The 24,437-nt window shown below is 40.5% G+C and overlaps 1 non-coding gene across 1 annotated transcript; it reads right to left on the bottom strand.

Moving 5' to 3' along the window:
* Nucleotides 1-1,963: 1,963 nt before the first annotated feature.
* On the bottom strand, nucleotides 1,964-2,070 carry LOC149022411 (small nucleolar RNA R71). Its single transcript, XR_016172629.1, has one exon. It is a non-coding gene; the product is annotated as a small nucleolar RNA R71 (small nucleolar RNA).
* Nucleotides 2,071-24,437: the final 22,367 nt, after the last annotated feature.

The following is a 24,437-nucleotide window of genomic DNA, read 5'->3' as shown; positions in this document are numbered from 1 at the left end:
AGTTTTATTCAAATTCAGCCGTGCTTCATATCTCATGTAAACTCTATAAAAGGAGAGCATACTCCATCAAAGGGAACATGTTCTAGAGCTTAGTAGAAGCATTCTTTCTTCTCTCTTCAGTTTATTTAGGCTTTCTTTAGTTTTCTTTGCTTACATTTGTGAGATTTAAATTTCTAGATTGATTGTTTATGTTTAATTTTTTTTATGTAATGCAATTCAAGTTCAAGTTTCAAGTTCAAGTTTCAATTGTTTTAGATTCGTTTTTCTCTGGGTCTAGCAATTGCAGATTTAGATCATTCTAGATCTAGATATGGTTGTTAGGGTTGGTTGAGATTCGAATCGTTTGTTCAATTCGCAAGTACGTAACCTTCTTTATTAATCTTCTCTCCTCCTTCCATTCCCGCTTCTATCTACCCCTCCATATTCTTAATTTAGGATTTACTTTCAGCATTATTTATTGTTCTCCCTTCCCCTGGATCCTTGATCAAAGATGCCTACAGTCGTGCCTCTCTTTGGTTAAGGTTTCCATTTGACTTTCTGCAATTTACTTTCTGTTATTTACTTTCTACAATTTACTTTCAGCACTATTTATTGTTCTCCCTTCCCCTGGATCCTTGATCAGAGATGCCTACAGTCGTGCCTCTCTTTGGTTAAGGCTTCATTTTCCTTTTATTGCTTTGTTTATTGCTTTGTTATTTACTTTCTTAATTGTTTTTTTTTTTCTTTAAATCCATTCCCCCGATCGGTGGACTATAAGCTACGGCAAAGGGTCCACGGTCAAAGTCATTATTATTATACTCCCCTTCCCTCGATCCAGAGCTGACACTCGGATCACTTCCTTTTTCCTTTTTATTTTTATTGTTCGCATTTTTTTTCCTATCTTTTATTTATGCATTGATTTGTTTAATTTATTTTTCGTTTCAATTCGATTGCATTAGACGTATAGATTAGGATCGTTTAGTTTAGTTAATTAGTTAACAAAAATTGAATCATTCCACTCTCGCATTACTATTAAGAAGTTGAATTATAATTGGCATATCTCCTTGAGATCGACCCGTTAGCTACACGATACCATGCGCTTGCGGTTACTTTTAAATTTCACAAACAAGTTTTTGGCGCCGTTGCCGGGGAGGTATTAGTTCATTTTTGTTTTTTTTTTTTCATTCTTAGGTAAATCGAAGTGTTCAAAAAAAAAAATTCAAAGATATTACTCTTAACTTGAGTAAAAACAAAAACGTATAGTAGTCCCCACTCTACTGCATAATCCCCAGGATTCAATTGTAGGTGGCTCCGAAGACTATACAGATTCCCTTGCTGTCAAACATATACAACGCTCAGCTATACGGCAACCTTACAGCTTTGGAATCATTGTTTCAATCTTTGTGGTGGAAAATTCACTACTTTCCTTTTGTTTTTGTTATTTTCTTTTCTTTTATTCTTTAGTTAATTTATTTTTATTTTAAAAAAAAAAATTCTCATTCTTTCATAAGAGCCATTAATTGCATTAGGGAGTTAGTGCATGTGTGTCTAGACTCGTGATTCCACAAATAGAATTGTCCGCATGTCTACCTTGACCATGGAAGACCTACCTCCACCTCCTCCACCTAAGAGTCTTAGAGATAGATTTTATCCAACTCGATCTACACAACCCTCCTGTATACTTTTATCTGAAGTGAGGGGTAATAATTTTGAACTTAAATCCCATTATCTGTCTATGTTACCCCAATTTCATGGGTTACCTGATCAAGATGCATATTTGTTTCTTAGGGAGTTTGAGGAGGTTTGTGTCCTTATGAAGGTACAACAACTCACTGATGATGTTGTAAGACTACGATTTTTTACATTTGCATTAAAGGATCAAGCCAAAAAGTGGCTTTATAGCTTACCTAGGGATAGTATTACCACATGGGAACAATTTACTGTCCTATTCTTGAAGAAATTCTTTCCTTTCTGTAAGACGAATAAAATAAGAAATGATATTCTTCAATTTTGTCAGAAACCCAATGAGTCATTTGCTAAGGTAATGGAGAGATTCCAAAACCTTCTCCAAGAATGCCCTCACCATAGTATAGAATTATGGCATTTATGCCAAATAATTTATGAGGGTATCGATTATCAAACAAAGCAACTCTTGGAATCTATGTGCCCCACAGGATTTACATCATTCACTGATGATTCCGAAGCTTGGGAATTTCTTTTAGACCTAGCAGATAGAACTAGAGAATGTGAGTCAACCCAAGAATCTGAAAGGACTAGTAGGGGATATTTTGTTGATAGCCAAGTTCATAAGGAAGCACAAATAGATAGTCTTTTGAAAAAGTTAGAGACTTTGGTAGTTAAAGCTACACCACCACCACCAAGTCAAGCACATTTATTTGGCAAATCTATTGCTATGTGTGCATGGTGTCAGTCTCCTACACATGTAATTGAGGAATGTCCTAGCTATTCTGGAGGCCAACATGAAAATGTCAGTGCGATGTTTCCAAACCCGTACAGTAACACGTACAATCCTGGGTGGAAGAATCATCTTAACTTTTCATGGTCTCAAGGGAAAAACCAAAATGGATTAAGCAATTATTCCACACAAAATCACTTTGGTGCCCCTCAAAAGCAAAATGCCCAATTTTCTCATAATCCAAATGTTCAGTTCCTTCAAGCCCCAAATTTCCAGAATGCCAATTTAGCTAAGCCTGTCAATCCACCTATTGTGCCTCATATGCCTCACATTGCACAAAATCAATCATCACCTAGTTTCAACTGAGGCAACAATACAGAGTTTTCTCGTCTCTTTTCCTTAGAGAAGAATATGGAAGTACTTTCTAGCACTTTCATGACTTCTATGCATAATATGATAAAACAAATTTTCACTCTTACAAGTGCTTTATATGAGCGAGAAAAAGGTAAAATGCCTAGTCAACCTGAGTTAAATCCTAGGATTCAGATTCAACAAAGACCACTAAATCAAGTCAACCAAGTTGAATCCTCCCATTCTTCTTTAGCTTCAATTAATTATGTGTCTGCATTGAGAAGTGGGAAAGGGTATTTAACAGGTGAGTCACATATTAATGAAAAGAGCGAGATTAGTGACCATTGTGATGAGGAGAATGTTCAAGTATCTCCTAATGAGGGTTTGTTTGAGAAACCCATAGAAGTTGAGGATGAGCCAGTTGTTTTAGCAGTACCTAAGTTTGGAGAACCACTATCAGAAACTATGAGAAAAGAGAAAATTTCAAATGAGAGTTCTTATGTTCCTAAGGCCCCTTATCCTAGTCGTCTAGTTAATAAGAAGAAGACTGCAACTATGGAGAAAATTTTTGATGTCTTCAAAAAGGTAGAAGTGAATATCCCTCTTTTGGATGTCATATCCCAGATCCCCGCCTATGCAAAAGTATTGAAAGATTTATGCACTCATAAAAGAATCACTAGCATTCCCAAAAAGGCGTTCTTGGTAGGTAACATTAGTTCCATAATTACTCAACCTGTAGCAGCCAAGTATAAGGATCCAAGGAGCCCTACCATAGCTTGTGTCATAGGCAATACATACATTGAACATGCTTTACTTGATCTTGGTGCAAGTGTAAATCTTTTGCCTTACCATGTTTATAAGCAACTAGGATTGGGAGAATTGAAAGCAACTAGAACTACTCTTCGGTTGGCGAGATAGGTCGTTAAGATTCCTAAAGGGATGGTTGAAGATCTTTTACTAAAAGTGGGAGAATTTATTTTTCCAGTTGATTTCATTGTGCTAGATACTAAACCTTTTTCAATCAAGGATGAAATCCCAATAATTTTAGGAAGACCATTTTTGGCTACTAGTAATGCATTAATCAATTGTCGAAATGGCCTCTTACAATTATCTTTTGGAAATCAAACTGTAGAGTTTAATATGTTCAGGATAGGGAAACAACCACAAATAGAAGAAGAGATCAATATGCTTGAGGAATCTTTTGATTTTCCTAATGATGTGATTACCAACTTTGAGATTGATTTTGATTCTAAATTTCAAGAATGTATGGATATGTTCGATGATGATAGTGAAACTTTCTTTTCTGAAGTCTTAAATTTTCACACACCTTTGGAGCCTATTAATCCTCTATCCATCTCCATCTCCATTCCCAAGCCCTCAATAATTGAACCCCCCAAGCTAGAATTGAAAGAGTTGCCTTCTAATTTAAAGTATGCTTTCTTGAGACAAGATAATACTCTTCCAATACTCTTCCTATCATTGTTGTCTCTGATTTAACTTCTGACAAAGCAAAAGAGTTGATCACACTGTTGAATGATAGTAGAGTTTGTCACTCATATCAAAGGTCTAAGCTCTTCCATTGAACAACATCATATTCATCTTATGAAGGATGCTAAACCTTCTAAAGAACCTCAACGTATGATGAGAATTTTCTCTTACATGATGAATGTTTTTCTTGAAGTCTTTAGGGATGACTTTTCTATTCATGGTTTTTCTTATTGGAGTGCCTTCCCTATCATACATTGCTATTGAAGATAAGACAAAAGCTTCTCATGATAAACACATCTTGACTGAAAAGTATACCCCTCTTTTGCCTTGCCCTTATTCTTCTTTTCATGCATGCATTGAGGACATTGCATTACTTAAGTATGGGGGTATAGCTTCTTTGTAAATTTTAACTTTGACTTTTGGTTAGTCTACATACTCTTTCAATTGCTATGATGTGTGAAATGAGAGTGATTAAAGACCATCATGAACACATAAAAACCTTGTTGAGAGGAAGGTAACTTGTATATATGTTGAGATGAGACTTTTTTTAGAAAAATAAAATGCCCTTAACTTAAGGCGTTGGACCATCTATGAGTTTTGTGGGTCCTTGTTTCTTTGGCTAGAAGTTGAGATCAATTTTGTGTATGGCATGACAAAAGAAAAGAAAAGAAAAGAAAAATGAGTAAAAAGTAAAAGTTGAATTCCTTGGAACTAGACAGGGCACTCTGACTCAGGAATCGAGGTGACTTGATCGAAACTCTTAGGAATGAGATTATTGAAAAGAACTACCACATCACTTTCTATGTGGGCATATGGAAAGCAAAGCTACAAAGTAACTTGGGTTTTTGGTGTTTGCTCCACCATGTCATTCAAGCCAACCGTAGTGGAGTAATGTAGAGTTCACTACTCAAAAGAAAAGAGAGAGATAAATACAAGTGTCATCAATGCCTTGGTAAAATTGTTTGGTCAAAAATACTTCAAAACCTTAGTCCTTGGTCCCCTTACTTTATGAGTGGTTTTGCTTAAAGGAGAGGTGTATTTGAAAGATATAAGGTGAGTCTTTGATTGAGATATATGCTAAGTCTCAAGAATCAATATGGGGTAATAAAGTTCAAGTGTGGAGGATCTTAAATCAATGGTGAGAAAAATTGTCATAGTTATTGATTCTGTATAAGTACTTACTAATTGTTAGAATTGGAGTTTGCAATGTATATTTTGAGCTAAATTGGAATTTTGGATGTATATTCTCTACAAACATTCACGAGACAAAACTCGTCCTCTAGGGGTAACCTAGTGGTTAAAGGCCTGTTGCACATGCTAAGTGTAACCGTGATTCCTACGAAAGTGAGTTAGGATTTATTTTGTTGCACTAGTTTCTTTTACCTGCATTTGTATTTTTCTTTAATTTTTGCTTGAGGACAAGCTTAGTCAAAGTGTGGGGGAATCTGATGAGCACAATTATGTGTGAAATCTTAGGGCATAAAGCATGCATTTTATACACTTAGAGTGGAGTTACCTTGGGTTTTATGTTGTTTTTGCAGATTTTAGGACTTTTCAAGATTTAAGCAAATATTTGGAGTTTTGGGCTTGAATCATGCTATTTTACACGTCAAGAAGTCCATTCAAATTCTCAAATGCGAAAATGGGCCTGATCTGGAGCATGATGGACTAGAGATGTGTGATTATGGGCCAACTCCGAAATATTGAAGAGATAAAGAAGGCAAATTTGATCTATTGCTAAGATTTTAAATCAAATCTACAGAGATATTATTGAGAGAGTCCAAATGGAAAAGAGTCCTTGCATACCTCAATATCTTATTTCCTATCTTGGATTAAAGAAAGAAAAAGAGGAAAAAGAATTATATTCAGAAGAAAAGAAAAGAAAAAAAAAAAAAAAAAAAAAAAAAAAAGAGGAGAAAATCCCGTTTTTGAATGCCTATGTCCAGTTTCGATCAAACCCTTCATTGAACTGTCATCCGATGTCCGATCGTGCTGATTTTTGGAGGAGAGCTTCAACACTACTTAAACCTCAAATCCAACCATGGAATTATGCATCTGGTCTCTCTAAGTCAGTGTGATTAGTACGTCAAAACCTAATTGGCTGAGTCAGATAGAAACCCTGAGTTTTATTCAAATTCAGCCGTGCTTCATATCTCATGTAAACTCTATAAAAGTAGAGCATACTCCATCAAAGGGAACATGTTCTAGAGCTTAGTAGAAGCATTCTTTCTTCTCTCTTCAGTTTATTTAGGCTTTCTTTAGTTTTCTTTGCTTGCATTTGTGAGATTTAAATTTCTAGATTGATTTTTAGGTTTAATTTTTTTTATGTAATGCAATTCAAATTCAAGTTTCAAGTTCAAGTTTCAATTTTTTTAGATTCGTTTTTCTCTGGGTCGGGCAATTGCAAATTTAGATAATTCTAGATCTAGATCTGGTTGTTAGGGTTGGTTGAGATTCGAATCGTTTGTTCAATTCGCAAGTAAGTAACCTTCTTTATTAGTCTTCTCTCCTCCTTCCATTCCCGCTTCTATCTACCCCTCCATATTCTTAATTTAGGATTTACTTTTAGCATTATTTATTGTTCTCCCTTCCCCTAGATCCTTGATCAGATATGCCTACAGTCGTGCCTCTCTTTGGTTAAGGCTTCCATTTTACTTTCTGCAATTTACTTTCTGTTATTTACTTTTTGCAATTTACTTTCTGCAATTTACTTTCAGCACTGTTTATTGTTCTCCCTTCCCCTGGATCCTTGATCAGAGATGCCTACAGTCGTGCCTCTCTTTGGTTAAGGCTTCATTTTCCTTTTATTGCTTTGTTTATTGCTTTGTTATTTACTTTTTGTTATTTACTTTCTACACTTTTTTTTTTCTTTAAATCCATTCCCCCGATTTGTGGACTATAAGCTACGGAAAAGGGTCCATGGTCAAAGTCATTATTATTATACTCCCCTTCCCTCGATCTAGAGCTGACACTCGGATCACTTCCCTTTTCCTTTTTATTTTTATTGTTCACATTTTTTTCCTGTCTTTTATTTATGCATTGATTGTGTTTAGTTTATTTTCCGTTTCAATTCAATTGCATTAGACGTATAGATTAGGATCGTTTAGTTTAGTTAATTAGTTAACAAAAATTGAATCATTCCATCTCGCATTACTATTAAGAAGTTGAATTATAAGTGGCATATCTCATTGAGATCGACCCGTTAGCTACACGATACCGTGCGCTTGCGGTTACTTTTAAATTTCACATACATCTTACTCGCCTCCATCCTCTCGTACATCTGAGTCTGCCTGGCCTCTAAACTCTCGAACAGCTGCTCCTGTCTGACCCCCATCCTCTCCATCATGGAAGTCATAGTCAACATATGGGCATATAGATCCGGTGTCTCTGGTGCAGCCTGTGATGGACCCCCAATCTCGGTCTGTGATGCAGGAATCCCTTGATCATCGGGGCCGACACCCCGCATCTCTGCATCATCCCCAGCCTGTCCCTCTGCTGGAACATCCTCATCATCATCCTCAGACTTCGACTCGTCCCCTGGACTAGGAGATCTATCGACCTGATCTAGCTGCATCAGTCCAATAGTCCTCACGCCGATGGAATATGCGCGCACCTCCAACAACCCTCTCCTCACCTTCTAGGCCTACCCCAAAATATCTAAATATGCGTGTCAATAGGATCCCAAAGCAAAGGTTCCTAACACCCGGATGCATGACAACCTCAATCATAACCTTCTGCACAATGTAAGCCAGATTGATCTCGAACCCCATGTAGATCCGATAGATAAGCAAGGCATCCATCATTGTAATCACATGGTGATGTCCCGCTCTCGGTATGATGTTCCTCCCTACGATCCGCCCGATAACTCTAGCAGATGGAATCATCTCGCTGCTGATCCTAGGCTGATAACACTCATCATCATCCCAGAGTGTCGCACATATCTCGTACAACTCGTAAGGAAGTAGATGTCTGCTGAACTCCTCACCTACTGATATCCACACACATGCATGTGGGTAATGTGGAACCCCAAGAATCTCAGCTATTGTGCGAGTAGTAAATCTAATATGAGTCTCTCTGACCTGACTCACTATAACTAACTCCATCTGGTCAATAGGACCCTCCTCGAACGATGTCAGATTGCTATAAAACAGCCGAACTAACTCCGGGTACACCGGCATATCCTCGGTGAATAGGTGTGTCCATCCCAAAGTGTCGAATCTCTCCCCGATCCAAAATGTTGTCAACTCTCTAGTCCGTAATGGCCAGCCATACTCTATGTGGCAATGCCCGAAGTATACCTCGTAGAGGAACTCGGCCAATGGTGTAACGAAGCGGTGTCAGTCGATCACCTCCGCTCATGGCAGCATAGGCACCTGACCTCCACCTCTCTTGGCTCCCACTACTCTACCTCGACCTTGACCTCCTCGTTCTATCCATAGTGTATATATACCTGTAGAAAAGATCAACAAGTCAATGTTAGAAGATTACCCAAAATTGGACAAGAAGGGCGTTTTCGTAAAAAAAATTTGGAAATTTTCGAATTTGGGAAAATTTCAAATTGAGTATACTAGCATATGCACAATACTTAGAATTGCATGATTATGAAGTTTGTTGGAAGAAAATCGGTCGAAATCGCGTCCTAAAGTTGAAAATTCAGCAAGTTAGAAAAGAAGGATTTCGGCATTTGGGTCAAATTTAGGGATTTTTGAAATTGTCAAAATTGGTTAAAACAAATTGCATGGTTATGTGTAGCATCTAATTTGGTGTTAAAACTCCTAACGGTTTGGGAGGAATCGAAGTTTGACTAAATTTGGGGATTTCGGCTACGTTAACGAAAGCAAGTTGGGATTTTGTGTTTACTTGATGTTTAAGGGTTGTTTTTGCATGAAAACTATGGGATTATGTTTCTAAGCATGCATGAACATTTTTCTAACCTAGAACAACAAGTTTAACATAGTATTTGAGAAATCTAAGTGAATAAATTATTTGAGAAGATGATGAATAGTGATTTCCTTACTTGTTTGAGTAATGTGTGATGTATTGATGATGTAGAAGCTTCAAAGCACTTGGAATCTCCTTAGAAATGATTGCAAGTTTGTTCTCCAGAGTCCCTCCACAAGAGAAATGAGTTAGAAATGAGAAATGAAGTGAAAATAAAGTTTAAAAGCCAGATTTTCGTTGCTGTTGAGCTTGGTCGACTGACAGTCGACCAGAAGATCTTCAATTGTGAAAATTTGGATTTTTTATGAAATTTTGGAATTTTGACCAATGTTTGATTAATTGCTTGTTATATTGATGAATCTATGTATGATTTAAGCATTAATGAGTTTTGATGAATCTTCGTGTCTCGATGTGGTTGACCTTGTTTTGCAGAATGGTTCTTTTGAGAAATTGCCTTGTCGGTTCTAGTAGTGCCGGCAATGGAGAGACACCTGCTAGGGGATCTGACCAATAGACCCACGAGGATAGCCATACCACTGATGGCATCCCCAATGCCCCTGAAATGGGAAGTTTCAAGGATATCGCTAGCGTCATGACCAATATGATGCAGTAGCAGCAGGCCCAGTTCAATCAGATGATGGCTAGTTTTGTGGCTCTTCGGGAAGAGAATCGCGTAGGTGGGCATGGTAACCTAGGTGTGGCAGCCCCATATGTGGAGAGATTCGCTGGAACCCTGCATACCAAGTTGATGGAGAGTTTCTTAAAATTGCAAGTGCCATCTTTTACCGGGGTATCAAAGGATGTTCTGTTCCCTAACAAATGGCTAAGGGAACTAGAGAAGGCCTTCCGGCAATTACAGTGTATTGATGTCCAAAAAGTACTCTTCGCCGAGCAGAAGCTTCAGCAGGAAGCGAATGCATGGTGGACTTCATTGCACCCTATTCTCGAAGCCCTCCATGCTGATGTTGTCTCATGGGAAGTATTTAAATAAGCCTTCTGTAAGAACTATTTCCCAGAGGCAGTGAAGGATGCCAAAGAAACAAAGTTTATGGCATTAGCTCAAGGTTTTTTATCAATGCTAGACTACCAGCAAAAGTTTGAAGAGTTGTTCTTTTTCGCTCCTGATTCAATAAAGCCCAACAATGCGAAAGCAAAGAAATTCTTCAAAGGACTATGGCCATCTATAAAGGCATACCTCACCATCCTCCCTCTTGAGAGCTATGCCCAGGTAGTTCAGAATGCTAAGAAGTTGGAAGAAGCTGAAAGAGAAAATGCACGTGTCCAGAGGCCTTGGCAGCCTAGGCACCTCGGTCTTGTGGATCGCACCAAGCATCATTTTGTGAGGCCTACACCATATCCCACTCCTACCTTCCAGCCAAGGAGTGTGGGTCAGAGTTCTAGTGCTACTTATGTGGGTCCTCGTGGCCAACCTAGTGGAGCTCAACCTACGGGATTTGTGCAACCCCCACGGCCAGGTATGATACACCCTCGGCCCGCATTCTAAAGACCTCTAGTGGCAGCTACTTCGGTGGGACCGAAGGATCTTGTTTGCTTCCTTTGTAAACAACCCAGTCATTTTGCTCACTTTTGTCCAAAGAAGCCTGCCTAGCCTAGTGCTTCTGCTCCAGTCCTGAGAAGCGCTCCTATTCCACCCCTGCCCCTTCCTCTGGCAGAGTGTTCAGCATATCTGGTGTTGAACAGGACCCTTGTCATGAAGTCGTCACAGGTACATTGTTAGTTGCTTCTTTTCCAGTATTTTGTTTTGTTTGATACAGGTGCATCTCATTCATTCATCTCATCTACATTTGCTAAGAAGACTAACCTAATACCGAGGTGTTTATCTAGTTCTTTGTCAATTAGTACCCCTGTTGGGTCTGCTGTTAAACTAGATAAAGTTTTAGAAGAATGTCATGTGTTAAATTGTGGAAAGAACTTGAAGGCAAATCTAATGTTGTTTGATATGAAGGATTTTGATGTAATCTTGGGAATTGATTGGTTGACATCCTACAATGCTGTAATCTTGTGCTCTTCGAAGAAGATTCAGTTTTGAGGGGAAGGAAATTCAGTTTTTGAGTTCCAAGGCGAAAAGGGAAGAGTTAGCAAGAAGGCTTTGACCGCTTTAATGCAAGTCCACGCTTTGGTGGAAAGTGCTTCACCTGGAAGCAAGGTCAAGGGGGAGACTTGAAGAAGTCGGTTGCTTGTGATTTGCTGATGTGTTTCCGATGATCGTGTCGGGTTGCCCCGATAGGGAAGTTGAGTTTTCCATAGACTTGACTCTTGGAGCGGCTCCGGTATCTAAAGCTCCGTATAGAATGGCACCTACCGAGTTAGAAGAGTTGCAAACACAATTGAATGAGCTCTTAGAGAGAGGTTTTGCGCAACCAAGTGTATCACCTTGGGGAGCTCCAGTGTTGTTTGTGAAGGACGGTAGCATGTGTCTATGCATTGATTACCGGGAGTTGAATAAGTTGACAGTCAAGAATAGATATCCGTTGCCTCGGATCGGTGATCTTTTCAATCAGTTGAAAGGTGCGGCTGTGTTCTCGAAGATTGATTTGAGGTCCGGTATCATCGGTTGAGTGAAGTCGTGATATCCCGGACGGCGTTCGACAAGGTATGGACACTATGAATTTAAAGTTATGCCTTTTGGTTTAACTAATGCTCCTGCCGTGTTCATGGATCTCATGAACCGAATATTTCATGATGTGCTCGATAAGTTCAATCATTTTGATTGACGACATCTTGATCTACTCGAAGAATGAAGAAGAGCATGTGAAACACCTAAATTTCACATTGCAAAGGTTGAGAGAAAGGAAACTCTATGTTAAGTTTAGCAAGTGTGACTTTTGGCTCTCAAGGGTAGTATTTCTCGGTCATGTTGTTTCAGCCGAAGGTATTCGTGTGGATCCTGAGAAGGTGCAACCAGTTGTTGATTGGGAAAGACCGAAGACCATGACTGAGATAAAAAGTTTCCTTGGATTGGCGAGATACTATCGAAGATTTATTGAAAACTTTTCTAGGTTGGCTGCTCCTGTCACATCCACCCAGCCGGTAACATATCTAGCATACCCGGGATGTGATCCAAAGCCCGAAGATCAAGATCAAGCGGCCATGCCTCCAACATACACGATAACATAATCATGAACAATATAATCAATGTTTAAAGTAAGTAATAAACAGATCAAGTGAATAAGAAAAGATAATCAATCAATGTGCGGAATTTATCAAGCATTAATAACACATAAAGTAATCTCAAAAGGGAAAGAGTGATCAGGAGTCACTCCTTCAAATATAGTGGAAAGTGGTTAATCAATCTCAGTTACAGCCAAAATCAAGAATAAATCCATAAGAGTTAAAGACAATATATCCGGGTGTTTAACAGTGATCCAGGGAAATGGGGCACTACGCAAAGGTTTCTTCTATCCTAATGATTGTTTCTTCATAAGTGTGGATAAAGTGAAACCCGAGTAGCCGCTCCCTCACCATGGTGGGGCTAACCCTGGTACGAACCATGATCCTCCTCGGCACAATAATCCTGACTCTCATCGTAGCCATCGCCCGAAGGGTAGTATGTGGGATCATAGCTCGTGTCGTAGAGTGCTCCATCAGAGTCTTCTACACCTGCAGGATAATCTAACAAATTGCACGAAAGGAATGAGTTCAAAAGAACTCAGCAAGGCAAGTCGTTTCATAATACACAATTCATTCGATACAAGTCACGATATGATGCAAGATGATATGAGACAATGATGATATATGATTCTAACCCTAAGTATGCTAGTCTCTAAGGTAGACATGCTTTAAGCCATAGCACCATACTTCTTTAGGTCGTCTGTCACTCCCCCTCAATCATACATGATATCTTGGGTCTGCCGGGGTGATTGGGTAAAGTCCTATCAAAACCATGGTTGGGGATTAAGTCACCACTCTCTCACATCACCATTCGTATAAGTATTGGCGCATGTCACGGCGAAGCCTATCCCAATGCAAGTCATCTACTCATTCGTATCATGTCAAATCCGGGTACTTTCCCTATGGCACCGACCAACTCGGTTTCGTATCCTTCACACTAGAGTCAGCGTATCTTATGGCTCCCACCAACTAGGACTACGGACTCATCAACCCTATTGGTCATCCACAAATGGTAAATGAAAGCTCTCACGTCCTCTCACGGGTTGGTTACCGGTCTTGAGCGCCCGTGAGCCCAGGTCTATCCATTTGCAACCCTACCAATAAATTGCCCCTTTCGGGTATCCGCAATATGGCTTAAGTCCTCTCACAGAGTGGTTACCGCTCTTGAGTGCCCATCAACCATACTCTACCACGGGTCGTTCGGTCTCAATACCCTTCCGATTCGGGTCTGATACAACAAGGATAATCCTAACCATACACCTAGACCACCCTATGTATGTCATCCAATAACCCGGGAAAGTGTCGATGGACACCTTCGGAGAATATCCCATACTATTCCCTCCGATGTCCAAGGACAGAAGTGTCGGAATGACACTTCTCAATCCCAAGTCATACATAGTCATTCACAAGTTCAATCTCATCATATCATATCAAATCAATAATTCATCATATAATTAAAGGCATGTCATAACATGATTAATCATATACATAATCATAAAGGATAATTAAGCATGATATTCCGAATGACATATAACATACAAATATACAATTACTGATAAAAATGCATGTAATACTCATGCATGGTTAAGGAAGGAGTACACATAGGAAATATATCTACTGAGTTCTCAAAGTATAAGCATGTTTGCATAATCAATGTACTTGAGTTAACGACCGTCTTTACCTTAATCGAGTCGTAAATAAAATCAATGATCACCAAGAATAGTCCCAAAAGTCAGTGTTGGTACCCTAGACAACATACAAGTAACATTAGAGAAGAAAACAATCGAATCGGAGGTCAAACGAAGAAATTCGGCCAAGTACAGGGATGTTAACATCTCTTGGTTGACTGGCTTGGTCGATTGTCAGTCGACCAAGGCAGTCGACCAAGACTTGTTTACAATGGGCAGAATTGAAGATTTGGCCCGAAACTGACCTTCCGGTGCTCCGATCGACACAAAATTTGGAGGGCGTGATTATAACAATATGAGGACACTACACACTAAATTTCATGACGATCCAACGGTCCAATTATAAATACCCAAATCAAAGCCCTATGTTCTATATGATAAATATCAAGAATCGAATTGGAATTTATTGAAATTGTAAAAAATGATGGGAATCAATCAAGTGAATGTTAAGAATTAAATTAGAATCATGAATTCATAATAATCTAGACTTAACATGCATCTACATATTAGTTTTGAATCAAGAATAGGTTGAAATGAAAGGAATCAAAGCAATGAAATGTAAGCAATCCTAATAGGAGCATAACATAGCAAGAGTGGGGTGATAATCATGGAATTGAAAGGGGGAAACTCATAGTTAAGTGTTTGCAAGGTTGTAGCACTTCAACCATGGTCTTAAGATCATAAATTGATAGAAAAATGAATAGATTAGAAGAAGAATAAGAGGAATCATACCTTGAGTTGATGATTGAGGTGTAAGACTAATGATTGGAGTCAAGGATCTTCACAAACACCAAGAAAAGCCCAAGAGAGTGTCAAACCTCGTGCTCTGTAGTGCCAATGATTAGTTTAGGTCCTCATTCACGAGTTCCAAAAAGGTAGGGTCAAAATGGGAAGTAATTTTGTAAATTTTCGAAATTCATTACTGCTGGTCGACTGGCTGGTCGACTGTCAGTCGACCAAGTAGTCTACCAAGGCTTGACAGCAACTTAGAACAGGGAATTGGAAGGCCAGACAGATCCGAATTGAGTTGGGTTTTCTCCTACAAGTCAATCAACAAGTCTAGTTTTATGAAACACCTTCGGATTGAGCACGGGGTTCAATAGGTGCTTCAACTAATTCAATCTTCTTCGATGCTCAGAATTTCACTAAACACTGACAATGTGCTCAAGTAAGGGGCATCATTGTCAATGTCCATGGGCTCTGGATCAAGCATCGAATCTTCAACTACGAGGGCCCACAAGTCTCTTCTACCTCCACTTCGGGTCTTCGGACCTGCAACAGTATAAAATTCGGGCCGGGTCAGGGTAGGATAAGGCCGGATTTTACATTCTCCCCCCCTTAAAAGAAATTTCGTCCTCGAAATTAAAAGCGTACCTGTGCTTCCAAAAAGATGAGGAAACTTCTCCTTCATGTCTTCTTCTTTCTCCCATGAAGCTTCTTCCGGGTATGGTTCTTCCACCGAATCTTCACCAAAGGGATGGTGCGATTCCGCAGCTGCTTGTCCTTTTTATCTAGGATTTCGGCTGGTCCTTCATCGTAAGAAAGATTGACACTAAGTCCTTTGGGTGCTTGTTGTAATATGTGTTCCGGGTTTTCTATGTACTTTCAAAGCATCGAAACATGAAACACATTATGAACTCCAGCAAGAGATGGGGGCAAGGCCAAGCGGTATGCAACAGGTCCAACCTTCTCCAAGATCTCATAAGGTCCAATGAAGCGAGGGCTAAGCTTTCCTTTCACATTGAATATCATCTCCCCTTTCATAGGTGATACTTTAAGGAAAACTTTCTCTCCAATTGGAAATTCCAAATCGGTCCTTCTCTTGTCGGCATAAGATTTCTGTCTTGACTGGGTAGACTTAATCCTTTCTCTAATCATGTCGACCATCGCACTTGTAGCTTCAATCATTTCCGGGCCTAAGACTCTTCTTTCACCCGTCTCAGTCCAATACAAAGGTGTCCTACAAGTGTTACCGTACAAAGCTTTAAATGGAGCCATGCCTATTGTTGCTTGATAACTGTTGTTATAGGCAAAATCAACTAAAGCTAAGTGTTCATCCCAATTTCCACCCATGTCCACAATACAGGATCTAAGCATATCCTCCAAGATTTGAATTATCCGCTCAGATTGTCCATCAAACTATGGATGATGGGCTGTACTCAGATTCAATTGGGTTCCCAAGACTTTCTGCAAACCATTCCAAAACCTTGAGGTGAACCTAGGATCACGATCAGAAACAATACTCACAGGCACTCCGTGCAAATGAACCACATTGTCCACATAAAGCCTAGCTAGCTTGTCCAAAGTGTAAGTGATCTTCATAGGAATAAAATGGGCTGATTTGGTCAACCTATCGACAATCACCCACACAGTGTCATTTCCTTTACTTGTCCGAGGCAAGCTAGTCACGAAGTCCATGGAGATATCTTCCCACTTCCACCTAGGAATAGGAAGGGGCTGAAGCAATCCGGACGGAGGTTGACGAACGGCTTTCACACGTTGGCAAGTCTCACACTTGGCAACAAAATCTTCAACATCCGCTTTCAAACCATTCCACCAAAAATGTTTCCTTAATTAAGTCCTTGTACATTTTGGTACATCCAGGGTGCATTGTAAAGATCGACTGGTGTGCTTCTTTCAATATTTCCTTCTTGATTTCATCAACGGCAGGCACACAGAGTCTACCTCTAAACAATAAGGTACCATCTAAAGATGTACTAAAAGCAGGGTCCATTTTTGAATTTGTGGCAATCTTTTCAATCTTCTCTTTCAACTCTTGATTAGAACTCTACAAAGCAACAATTCGGTCTCTAAGGGTGGATCTTGCCATCATGGCATAAAGAATACAATCCGAACCCTCAGGAACCATTTCCAAACCAAACCTTTCCATTGATGACAACAAAGGCCAACTCAAGGCACACAAGTTCAAATCCTTCCTTTGACCTTTCCTACTAAGAGCATCCGCAACTACATTAGTTTTACTTGGGTGATACTGGATGTCACAATCATAGTCAGAAACTAACTCCAACCATCTTCTTTGTCTCATGTTCAGCTCTTTCTGGGTGAAGAAGTATTTCAAACTCTTATGATCTGTGAAGATAGCGATCTTCTCACCGTATAGGTAATGTCTCCAAATCTTTAAAGCAAAAACAACGGCGGCAAGCTCTAAGTCATGTTGGGATAATTCCGCTCATAATTTCAATTGCCGAGAGGCATAAGCCACAACCTTGCCGTGTTGCATCAACACGCAACCCAAACCGATCTTGGAAGCATCAGTGTAGACTGACAACCCACCGGAACTATCAGGTATAGTTAAAACCGGGGTGCTTGTCAATCTAATTTTCAGCTCTTCAAAATTCTTCTTGCAAGCTTCGGTCCAAACAAAATTCTCTTTTTCTCTAGTTAGCTTAGTCATAGGGGCAACCAACCTAGAAAAGTTCTCAATAAATCTCCGATAGTATCCTGCCAATCCAAGGAAACTTCTTATCTCAATCACGGTCTTCGGTCTTTCCCAATCGGTAACAGTTTGCACTTTTTCCGGGTCAACACGAATACCTTCGGCTGAAACAACATGGCCAAGAAACACTACCCTTGAGAGCCAAAAGTCACACTTGCTAAACTTAGCATAGAGTTTCTTTTCTCTCAACCTTTGCAATGTGAAGTTCAGGTGTTTCACATGCTCTTCCTCATTCTTCGAGTAGATCAAGATGTCATCAATGAAAACGATTACAAACTTATCGAGCACATCATGAAATACCCGGTTCATGAGGTCCATGAACACGGTAGGAGCATTAGTTAAACCAAAAGGCATAACTTTAAATTCATAATGTCCATACCTTGTTTTGAACGCCATCTTAAAGATATCACTTGACTTCACTTTCAATTGATGATACCCAGATCTTAAGTCAATCTTCGAGAACACAGCCGCGCCTTTCAACTGATCAAACAGATCATCAATCCGGGGCAGCGGGTATCTATTCTTGATCGTCAACTTGTTCAACTCCCGGTAGTCGATGCACAGACGCATACTACCATCCTTCTTCTTCACAAACAAGACCGGAGCTCCCCAGGGCAATACACTTGGCTGCACAAAACCTCTATTCAGGAGTTCATTCAGCTGTACTTGCAACTCCTCTAGCTCGGTAGGCGCCATCCTATATGGAGCCTTAGACACTGGAGACGCTCCAGGAGTCAAGTCCATGGAGAACTCAACCTCTCTATCAGGGGGTAGTCCTGATAGATCATCTGGAAACACATCAGCAAAGTTACAAGCAACTCTGACATCTTCAAGTCTCTTTCCTTCTTTGACCTTGCTTCCAGATGAAGCATCTTCCACCAAAGCGTGGACTTGCATTAAAGCAGTCAAAGTCTTCTTGCTCACTCTTCCCTTCTTGCCTTGGAACTCGAAAACTGAATTCCCTTCCATTCGAAACTGAATCTTCTTCGAAGAGCACAAGATCACAGTGTTGTAGGATGTCAACCAATCTATTCCCAAGATCACGTCAAAATCCCTCATATCAAACAACACTAGATTTGCCTTCAAGTTCAAACCACAAACAAAAACAAGACATTCCTCTAACACTTTATCTAGTTTAACAGCAGACCCAACAGGGGTACAAATTGACAAACAACTAGATAAACATCTGGGTGTTAGGTTAGTCTTCATAGCAAATGTAGATGAAATGAATGAATGAGATGCACCCGTATCAAACAACACAAATGTTGGAAAAGAAGCGACAAACAATGTACCTGTGACAACTTCATGGCAAGGGTCTTGCTTAGTACCAGAGATGCTGAATACTCTGCCAGAAGGAGGGGCAAGGGCAGGAACAAGAGCAGGAGCGCCTCTCATGACAGGAGCAAAAACACCAGGCAAGGCAGACTTCTTCGAACAAGAGCGAGCAAAATGTCCGGGCTGCTTACAAAGGAAGCACACAAGATCCCTCTGTCCCACAGAAGCAGCTGCCATAGGAGGTCTCTGAAATGCAAGCCGAGGGTGAACCATACCAGGCTGAGGGGGCTGCACAAATCTCGTAGGTCGAGCTCCACTAGGTTGGCCACGAGGACCCACATAAGTAGCACTAGAACTCTGACGCACACTCCTAGGCTGGAAGGCAGGAGTGGGATATGGTGAAGGCCTCACAAACTGACGCTCGGTGAGATCCACAAGACCAAGGTGCCTAGGCTGCCAAGGCCTCTAAACATGCGCATTTTCTCTTTCAGCTTCTTCCAACTTCTTAGCATTCTGAACCACCTGAGCATAACTCTCAAGAGGGAGGAGGGTGAGGTATGTCTTTAAAGATGGCCGCAGTCCTTTAAAGAATTTCTTTACTTTTGCATTGTCAGGCTTTATTGAATCAAGGACGAAAAAGAACAACTCTTCAAACTTCTGCTGGTAGTCCAGCACAGAAAGGGAACCCTAAGCTAATGCCATAAACTCTGTCTCCTTGGCATCCTTCACTGCCTCGGGGAAATAGTTCTTACAAAGGCTTCCTTGAATACTTCCCATGAGATAACACCAGCATGGAGGGTTTCTAGAATGGGGCAAGAAGAAGTCCACCATGCATCCGCTTCTGCTGAAGCTTCTGCTCGGCAAAGAGTACTTTTTGTGCATCTGTACACTACAAATGCCAAAGGCCTTTTCTAATTCCCTTAGCCATCTGTTAAGGAAAAAAACATCCTTTGATACACCAGTGAAGGATGGCACCTATAGTTTCAAGAAGCTCTCCATTAGCCTAGTATGCGGGGTTCCAGTGAACCTCTCCACATACGGGGCTGCCAAGCCGAGGTTACCATGCCCACCTGCAAGGTTCTCCTCCCTAAGATTCACAAAACCAGCCATCATCTGATTGAACTAAGTTTGCTGCTGCTGCATCATGTTCGTCATGACGCTAGCAATGTCCTTGAAGCTTCCAATATCAGGGGCATTGGGGATGCCATTTGTAATATGGCTGTCTTCTTGGGTCTGTTGGTCAGACCCCCCAGCAGGTGTCTCTTCGTTACCGATACTACCGGAGCCGACAAGACGATTTCTCAGTAGAACCATTCTGCAAAAGAAAGTCGACCACATCGAGACACGAAGATTCATCAAAACTCACTTGACCATAAGATTAAAATGCTCAAATCATACATAGGTTCATCAATATAATAAGCAAATAATCAATCATTGGTCAAAATCCAAAAATTTCACCAAAAATTCAATTTTTCTCATTTTTATTAGCCTTGGTCGACTGGCTGGTCGACTGTCAGTCACCGACCAAGCTCAACAGAAAGAAAAAATCAGATTTTTAACTTCATTTCTCATTTCTAACTTATTTTCCTTGTGGAGGGGCTCTGGAGAACGAACTAGCAATCATTTCTAAGGGGATTCCAAGTGGTTTGAAGCTTCCACAACATCAACACAACAAACATTACTCAACCAAGTAAGGAAATCACTATTCATCATCTTCTCAATTGATTTCTCCACTTAGATTTCTCAAAATACCATGTTAAACTTGTTGTTCTAAGTTAGAAACATGTTCATGCATGCTTAGAAACATATTCCCATAGTTTTCATGCAATAACAATGCTTAAACATCAAGCAAACACAAAATCTCAACTTGTTCTCGCTAACGTAGCCGAAAATTTCCAAAATTTAGTAAAACTTTGATTTCTCCCAAACCGCTAGGAGTTTTAACACCAAGTTTGATGCTACACATTCCAAATGACATGCTACACACTACCATGCAATTCGTTTCAACCAATTTCAACGATATCAAAACCCCCCAAATTTGACCTAAACGTCGAAATTCCTCTTTTCTAGCTTGCTGAATTTTCAACTTTAGGACGCGATTTCGACCGGTTTTCTTCCAACAAACTTCACAATCATCAAATTATAAGTATTGTGCATATGTTAGTATACTCAATTTGAAAATTCCGAAAAATTACGAAAATGCCCTTCTTGTCTAATTTTCGGGTAATCTTCTAACATTGACTTGTTGATCTTTTTTACAGATATTTATACACTATGGAGAGACGAGGATGAGGTGGTCGAGCTCGAGGTAGGGTAGTGGGAGCCAGGAGGGGTAGAGGTCAGGTGCCTTTGCTGCCACGAGCGGAGGTGATCGACCGACACCGCTTCGTTACACCATTGGTCGAGTTCCTCTACAAGGTATACTTTGGGCATTGCCACATAGTGTATGGTCGACCATTTCGGGCTGGAGAGTTGACGACATTTCGGATTGGGGAGAGGTTCGACACTTTGGGGTGGACACACCTACTTACTGAGGATTTACCGGTGTACCCGGAGTTAGTTCGGCTGTTTTACAGCAACTTGACTTCTTTTGTGGAGGGTCCAGCTGATTAGATGGAGTTAGTGATAGCGAGTCAGGTCAGAGAGACTCAGATCAGATTTACTACTCGTACGCTAGTAGAGATTTTGGAGGTTCCACATTGCCCACATGCATGTGTGTGGATATCAGTAGGGGAGGATTTCAGCAAACACATGCTTCCATACGAGTTGTACGAGATATGCATGACACTTTGGGATGATGATAGGTGTTATCAGCTTAGGAACAGCAGCGAGATGATTCCATCGGCCAGAGTCATTGGGCGGATTGTAGGGAGGAACATCATATCGAGAGCGGGACATCATCATGTGGTTACGGTGATGGATGCCTTGCTCATCTATCGGATCTATATGGGATTCGAGATCGATCTAGCTTATATCATTCAGAGTGTTATAATCGAGGTTGTCACGCATCCGGGTGTTAGGAACCTTTGCTTTGGGATCCTATTGACACGCATCTTCAGGTATTTCGGGGTAGACCTAGATGGTGAGGAGAGGGTTGTTGGAGGTGCGGGGTATTCCATCGGCACGAGGACCATTGGACTGATGTAGTTAGATCAGGTTGACATGCCTCCCAGTCTAGGCGACGAGTCGGAGTCTGAGGATGATGATGAGGATGTTCCAGCAGAGGAACAGGCTGGGGATGATATAGGTATGCAGGATGTCGGTCCCGATGATCAGGGGATTCCTACGCCACAGTTTAAGGTTGGGGATCCATCACAGGCTGCACCAGAGGCACTGGATCTGTATGCTCAAATGTTGTCTATGACTTTCATGATGGAGAGGATGGGGGTCAGATAGGAGCAGTTGTTAAAGAATTTAGGAGTCAGGCAGACTCAGATGTACGAGAGGATGGAGGCGAGTTAGACACAGATGTATGAGAGGCTTGAGGTGAGGCTTTCACAGATAGAGTCCAGGCAGGATCAGATGCAGTCTCAGCTCACTCAGATTACTGAGAATGTCAGAGTACCCAGAGATCGGCGACGATCTCCCAGATAGATAGATTGTACTAGGATTTCAGTTTATGCTTCCCATATGTAATCCGTTGTAAAACTTATTTAAGTTAATGAAAGTTACTTTTGTTTCATCTCTTATTGTGCATTATTTACTTTCTTTTTCGTTTCATTAAGTGATGATTGTTAAATTATAATTATTGTATGTTATTCAGCAATTCACTTATGCTTCATTAATCGGGTTTCTAGTCCAAGTTATCTATTATTCACTTCTAAGAATAATTGAGTCACCTTGGATCTGTGACTCGGAATGTTCCGTTGTCGTTTCTGTGGTTGGGGCCTTACTTGATCGTGGGCTCTGATACCACTCTGTCACATCCACCCAGCCGGTATCCTATTTGGCATACCTGGGATGTGATCCACAGCCCGAAGATCAAGATCGAGCGGCCATGCCTCCCACATACACGATAACATAATCATGAACAATATAATCAATGTTTAAAGTAAGTAATTAACAGATCAAGTGAATAAGAAAAGATAATCAATCAAAGTACGGAATTTATCAAGCATTAACTACACATAAAGTAATCTCAAAAGGGAAAGAGTGATCAGGAGTCACACCTTCAAATATACCGAAAAGTGGTTAATCAATCTTAGTTACAGCCAAAATCAAGAATAAATCCATAAGAGTTAAAGACAATATATCCGGGTGTTTAACAGTAATCCAAGGAAATGGGGCACTACGCAAAGGTCTCTTCTATCCTAATGATTGTTTCTTCATAGTGTGGATGAAGTGAAACCAACGCGGCCGCTCCCTCACCATGGTGGGGCTAACCCTGGTACGAACCATAATCCTCCTCGGCACAATAATCCTGGCTCTCATCGTAGCCATCACCCGAAGGGTAGTATGCGGGATCATAGCTCATGTCGTAGAGTGCGCCATCAGAGTCTTCTACACCTGCAGGATAATCTAACTAATGCACAAAAGGAATGAGTTCAAAAGAACTCAGCAAGGCAAGTCGTTTCATAATACACAATTCATACGATACAAGTCACGATATGATGCAAGATGATATGAGACAATGATGATATATGATTCTAACCCTAAGTATGCTAGTCTCTAAGGTAGATATGTTTTAAGCCATAGCACCATACTTCTTTAGGTCGTCTGTCACTCCCCCTCAATCATACATGATATCTTGGGTCTGCCGAGGTAATTGGGTAAAGTCCTCATCAAAACCATGGTTGGGGATTAAGTCACCACTCTCTCACATCACCATTCGTATAAGTATTGGCGCATGTCACGGCGAAGCCTAGCCCAATGCAAGTCATCTACTCAGTCGTATCATGTCAGATCCGGATACTTTCCTTATGGCACCGACCAACTCGGTTCCGTATCCTTCACACTAGAGTCAACGTATCCAATGGCTCCCACGAACTCGGACTACGGACTCATCAACCCTATTGGTCATCCACAAATGGTAAACGAAAGCTCTCACGTCCTCTCACGGGTTGGTTACCGGTCTTGAGTGCCCGTGAGCCCAGTTCTATCCATTTGCAACCCTACCAATAAATGGCCCCTTTTCGGTATCCGTAGTATGGTTTAAGTCCTCTCATGGAGTGGTTATCAGTCTTGAGCGCCCATCAACCATACTCTACAACGGGTCGTTCGGTCTCAATACCCTTCCAATTCGGGTCTGATACAACAAGGATAATCCTAACCATACACCTAGACCATCCTATGTATGTCATCCAATAACCCGGGAAAGTGTCGATGGACACCTTCGGAGAATATCCCATACTATTTCCTCCGATGTCCAAGGACAGAATTGTCGGAAGGACACTTCTCAATCCCAAGTCATACGTAGTCATTCACAAGTTCAATCTCATCTTATCATATCATATCAATAATTCATCATATAATTAAAGGCATGTCATAACATGATTAATCATATACATAATCATAAAGGATAATTAAGCATGATATTCCGAATGACATATAACATACAATTACTGATAAAATGCATGTAATAGTCATGCATGGTTAAGGAAGGAGTACACATAGGAAATATATCTACTGAGCTCAAAGTATAAGCATGTTTACATAATCAACGTACTTGAGTTAACGACCATCCTTACCTTAATTGAGTCGTAAATAAAAT

Source organism: Hakea prostrata, chromosome 3 (genome assembly GCF_041222555.1).
Source record: "Hakea prostrata isolate BN-2017 chromosome 3, UWA_Hpros_2, whole genome shotgun sequence".
Classification (NCBI taxonomy): Eukaryota; Viridiplantae; Streptophyta; class Magnoliopsida; order Proteales; family Proteaceae; genus Hakea; species Hakea prostrata.
Note: the sequence above shows the minus strand (reverse complement) of the source record. Positions and strands in the feature narration are given on the sequence as shown.